This window comes from Natrix helvetica (assembly GCF_964273705.1).
Source record: "Natrix helvetica genome assembly, chromosome: 1".
Classification (NCBI taxonomy): Eukaryota; Metazoa; Chordata; class Lepidosauria; order Squamata; family Natricidae; genus Natrix; species Natrix helvetica.
In genome coordinates this window covers 365,431,620-365,437,619 of record NC_138548.1, presented here as the reverse complement: position 1 = coordinate 365,437,619, position 6,000 = coordinate 365,431,620, and the positions used below count along the sequence as shown (strand labels likewise).

The 6,000-nt window shown below is 41.7% G+C and overlaps 1 protein-coding gene across 1 annotated transcript in view; it reads left to right on the top strand.

The window, feature by feature from the left end:
* Window positions 1-502: 502 nt before the first annotated feature.
* LOC309383356 (uncharacterized protein) overlaps window positions 503-6,000 on the top strand; it is a 29,164-nt gene continuing 23,666 nt past the window's right edge. Inside the window, exon 1 of the mRNA XM_081935821.1 lies at window positions 503-621. The gene's annotated coding sequence lies outside the window, so the exon portion shown is untranslated. The remainder of the gene's footprint in view (window positions 622-6,000) is intronic.

Here is a 6,000-nt window from a genome sequence, read left to right as displayed (position 1 = left end):
GTGAGTGACGGAGAAAAAGAGAGGATCCCCAAAGGACGGAAGCGGCATGCCCTCCGCCTGACTTTCTCCAAGTCGCCTTTTGCACCAGGACCCGGGAAAGGCGCACGATCTCCGCCTGGCTTCTCCCGGATGCCGCTTGCACAGCTCGCTCTCCAGGGCAGGGGCAACTCCGGGCAGAGGCTGCCCTGCAAAAGCCTCTAAAGCTGCCCCCGCGGCCGCCGTTTCACCCCAGGTGCAGCAGGGGGCGCACTCTTGGCTGCCCACTGCCGAGGCCACTGCGCATGCTCCACTCCGTCTGCGTCGTTGGGTAGTTTCGGCTGCCAGTCGCTCCCTGGGAATCTGGTGGGGGCGGGCAAGAACGGGTTCCGCGGCTCAGATCTTCTTCAGAAGCGGGAAGGAGATTCTGAGGTTTGGAGGGAGCGGGAATCCCGCCCCATAACTGCTCTTGGCTGTGCATGGGGGAGATCCAAGAGTGAGGCAAAGGGGAGGAGAGAAGGAAGCCAAAAGGAATCCCCTGCTCGCATCTTCCGATCCCTGGAAGACTGGGAGGATCTTTGGAGAGCCAACGGAGACCAGTTGCCCGGCCGTGCCAGTGGCTGGAGGGTCAGGATACCTCACTAGGTAAGGGAAGACTGTTCCACCGGATTGGAGATTTCCTAGAAAGATTCCAGTTATCCTTAATTCTCTGCGTCTTTTTTTTTATTGAAAAAGTTTTATACAAAGAAATTTCCCCCCTTTTTACTCTCCCCCCGACATATAATGTAGATCACATATACCGTAAATACTGTACCCCCTCCCCTCCCCCCATCTTAAAGTAAATTTCTCATTCATTGTACCCCCTCACCTCCCAACAATCATAATATAAGTTTCTCTTTTTTTAAAAAAAAAGAATTTTATTGGTTTTTTTTAACATTTATAAGGGAAAAGGTAAATAGAAAGGTATACAAATTTTGGCAGTTGCAAAGTGTGGCAGGCGCCCCCTCCCTCCAAACTCATAGAATACATCTGTGTATAAAACATTAATACATAATCATATATAATCAGCATATTAATTCTAATAATATTTTCAATCAGTTTATACATTGTAGTATATGATCCACATATAATTCCATTACTACTTTCGGTCAGTTTATAACAATGAGATTTTCTTATTCATTTTTGTGATCTGAGCTTTCTTGGTATTGCCCCTTCTCCCCCCGCTGGCAGAGCTCCGGCCCCTCCCGTGTCCTGCATATCCGTTGTAGAATCTTCTGTTTTTTCTAGATTTGTTTTGTTTTTTTCCATAAAGGCCTGTGCCTCTATGGGTGTGTTAATTCTAATTCTTGTCTCCTCCCAGAATATCAGCATACCTTCAGGCATCAACAATCTAAACCACACCCCCTTCTGGTATAATTTATTCGCCAATTGCGAATAGTTTTTCCTTTTTTCCCTAATTTTCTTGGGGATCTGCTTCAGGATGGTTATTTCCCTGTCGTGGTATGTCAGTGCCTGCCCCCTTTGTACACCCAGAATTTCGTCTCTTGTGCTTTTTCTAAGAAATTTAATATGGACCTCCCTGGGTACATTGTGTGTTCTGGCATAAGCTGAATTCACTCTATAAACCAGATCTATCTCCCATTCCATCTGTTGTTTTTCTTTGTGTATGTATTCAGTGAAGATGTTAGTCATAATGTCCCTTATATTTTCCCCATCTGCTTCTATGACATTTTGAAATCTAAGATAAAAGGACATTCTCTCAAATTCTGTTTTCATTTGCTGGATATCAAGTTCTTTGTTTCCCTTCTGCACTGCTTCTACCCCCCCCCCTCACCTCCGCCACCCCACCCTCCACAAGGTCCAGTCTCTGTGAATTCTTATAGATTTGGACTTGGTTCTCTTTAATTTCTTCCTTCATTTCCTTTAATTGTTTCTTAATTTCTTCCTGGCCCTGTATAAGTTGCTGAAGCATTTGTTGCAAATCCATCTCTGTACTCTTAGGTTGCATCAGGTCTGTGATCTTTGATTGTGTGGCAGGACTGGATGTTGCAGATGTCGGGGCAGAAGTAGCAAAGCCAGGTTTTCCAGGGGGTGGTCTTTTAGGAGACATAGTTTATAAAGTAAAGAGATCAGTCAGTATGGAGAATGGACAGCTGGAGAAGCAGAGCAGCCAGATGAGTCCAGGAGGCAGAAGATCCAAGCAGAAGAGAATTTCTCTAGTCAGTCTGGCAATAGAGAAGAATTTTTCCACCAGAGAGTTCAAAGAATAACAATCCACAAGAGATTCTTCTGGGTGACACGGAGACAAAGACCGGAAGCCTGAATTTTAAAGATGGAGTCAGGTTTCACAGTTCATGAAGACAACGGAAGTGTGCCATCTTGCCCTGCCAGCTTTGGGCTCAGAGGCATAATAAAGTTTTGAAAGTTCCCAAAGTTCTCAGATCATCAATAAGTTATGGGGCTAGATTCAATGAAAAATCACTTTTGCAGGGGTGAGGCATCATTGGTTGGCTCTCCCCCCTCGTCCTTCCCCTGGGGCTGAGAGCAAAATTTTTCCAAGCCGCTTGTCCAAGGGGGGGGGAATCCCCCTCCCTCCAGCCGCGCCTCCAAGGAAATCCAAAAGTTAATGTTTTAAAATGCTGAAAGGTCCTTCAAGTCAAGAAAGGGAATGAAGGGGGGAAGCGCCTCACCACACCGCCGCTGCTTCCTTCTATTTTTTCATTGTCCGATCAGCCTGTTGCGAAGACGCGAAGCGCCCTCCGAAACTGCTCCCCGATGCCTAGAGCGAAGCGGGGGGCCCCCCACCAGCCGCCGCCGATGCCGGGATCCCCCGCGAAGCCGCTCCTTCGGCAGGACGCCTCTCTGGGGCGTCCTGTGCCCCCCAAAGAAGTGGGGAAGCCCACCGGGGAGCCAGAGCGGGCAAAGGACTTGCCCGTCGCTGTCAGCCGCCGGAACCGGAAGTCAATATAAGTTTCTCTTAAAGTAACAATATCTCATTAATCCCATTTTCTAGATTAATTAAACATGTATATTTCCCCACCCTCCACCCTAACCCTCCCCCACCTCCCAATCAAAACCACCCCCCTGACTTCCGCTATACACCACTCTAACAATTCCAAGCATCCGATATATTATTTACTTAATCATCTGTCAATCTAAACATTCTTACCTAAAGACTACATAGTACTTCCTAGTCTGATATTTATTCTTTATGTAATCAATCCATTTAACCCATTCCTGTGTATAATTCTCCTGCTTCTGACCTTTTAAGAAAGATGAAATTTTTGCCATTTCGGCAAACCCCGCCACTTTCTGAATCCATTGATCGATTGTCGGTAAAAAATCTTTTTTCCAGTGTTGAGCAATCAACAACCTAGCTGCTGTAACCATATACAAAACCAATTTTGTTTCCCCTTTAGTAGAATCCTTAGTTATACCCAGTAAAAACATTTGCGGAGTAAATTGTATCCTTTTCTTAAATACATTTTGCATAATCCACAATATTTTTATCCAAAAAGCTTTAACCTTATTGCAAGTCCATCATACATGAAAAAAGGTAGCATCTAGGCACCCACATCTCCAACATTTTGGTTGAACATTTGGGTACATGCATGATAATTTTTTAGGATCTAAATACCATCTGTAAAACATTTTATAAAAGTTCTCCCTTAAATTCTGTGACTGTGTAAATTTAACATTCTGAACCCATATTTTTTCCCACGTATCCAACATAACCGATTCATCAAAATTCTGAGCCCATTTAATCATACAATCCTTAACCAATTCACTTTCTGAGTCTCTTTCTAACAATACATTATATATTCTTTTAACCTGTTTCAGGCCAGTCTCTTTTATCTGCTTAATCAGTTCCACTTCTTTATCCATAAAGCCGACCCTACGATCTTCTTTCCATCTCTTCTGTAACTGTATATAATGTAACCAATTTAAAGTAATTCCTTCTTCCAACAGTTGTTCCAAAGTTTTCAACTGCCATTCGTCCCCATCAGCAATAAGCACATCTTTATATAAACACCCCCCGAGTGACTTAGTATTCGTAATCCACATGGTGTCTGCAAGATCCAACCAAAGCGGTATTTTGTAATCCCAATTAGGCGGTGCTTCTTCCATATTCTCATCAAGGCACTTCGGAGAACATGATTGTTAAACACTTTATCCACCCTATCTTCATAAAAAAGATATGCATGCCATCCCAGAACAAGGTCATGACCTTCTATATTCAACAGTTCCGTTTTTGTTTTCCCAAACCAATCTGCTACATGCGTAAATACCGCAGCTTCATAATACAATCGGAGGTTTGGGAGTCTGAGGCCACCTCTTTCACGAGTATCTTGCATAATCTTCATCTTTACTCTCGGTTTTTTCTCCTTCCAAACAAATTTATTTAATGTTGCTTGCCATTCTGTCAAAATTTTATCTGATTTAAGCACCGGTATCATCTGAAATAAAAAAATGAATCTAGGTAGAATGTTCATTTTAATTGCTGAAATCCTTCCAAGCAAAGATAGTTGTAGCTTTTTCCATACTTGAAGGTCTTTCTGTATCTTTTGCCACAACACTTCATAATTATTTAAGAAAAGTTTTGTATTTGATTCTGCAATTTGTATTCCTAAATATTTGACCTTGGAAACTATTTCGAAACCTGCCAAACTTACAAGTCTCTTTCTTTGAGTCTCTGTCATGTTTTTAACCATCATTTTCGTTTTATTTTGATTTAGCCTAAACCCAGACACCATGCCAAATTCTGCTATGATGTTTTTCATCTGGATTATTGAATTCAGAGGATGTGAAAGGGTAACAACCAGATCAGATTTCCATTAATAATGAGTTGTGCATTTTGTTGCTGATAAATTGCTCCAATCGCCTGCCGAAATCGTGGTCCCATATCCATATTTTCCAAAGTCTTGGTTAGAAAGTTCCAATTCACTCGATCGAAGGCCTTCTCCGCATCCAAGAAAACCAGCACTGCTGAGATCTGCTTATTGTTATCAAGATAATCAATTAAGTCTATGAGTTGCCTTACATTCTCCTTCATGTGTCTGCCTTCAATAAATCCTGCTTGATCATGATGTATAACCTCTTGGATAACTGGCATCAATCTGTTGGCTAGTACTTTAGCAAATATTTTATAATCTGTGTTCAGAAGAGATATCGGTCTGTAATCCTCTGGTTTCTTAGGGCCATCTTTGTCTTTGGGTATCAATGATATAAAAGCCGCTTTCCATGAGAAAGGTATTTTACCTCCTTTCTGTATGTTGCAAAATAGTTCTGTAAGATAATCAATCATTTCCAATTGTAAAGTTTTATAGTACATTGCAGTCAAACCATCAGTCCCTGGAGCCTTGGCTAGTTTAAGTTGGTTTATAGCTAAAATAATTTCATCAGCAGTTATCAGACGTTCCAAATTTGCCTTTTGAAGCACGGATATTTTAGTAACCCTTTTTCCTTCCAAAAAGTCATCTACTGACTTGTTCTGTATATTGTCCTGTACATATAACAGCATAATAGTCCACAAATGATTTTTTAATCAAGTCTTGTTGATATACCGTTTTCCCTCCATACTCGATTCTATCAATAATTCTGTCATTTGTGTTCTTTCTCAAGGTATAAGCCAACCACCTACCAGGTTTGTTAGCATTAGCAAAGGTGTTATGTTTCGCAAATTGTAAGTTGGTTGCTGTTTGTTCTGATATAAGCATTTGAAATTGATCTTTCAACAGCTTTATCGCCATCTGAAGTGCCTCGTCTTTTGGGGTTTCTATAAGTAACTGTTCCTTCTTTTTTATTTCATCTTCCAGTTCCATTCTCCTTTTCTGTCTGAGAGAAAAATCTATTTTTGAATGTGTGAAAATGGATCGTTTCCTGACCCAACATGATTCCAAAGAATGTACGGAGAAATGTCGAAGTAGAAAAAGATTCAAAGCAAGCCCTAATGTTAGTAACCACTACAAAAGTGCAAAAAGTTCCAGCAGTAATAATGTTACTTCACATAAAATGATCCAGGCA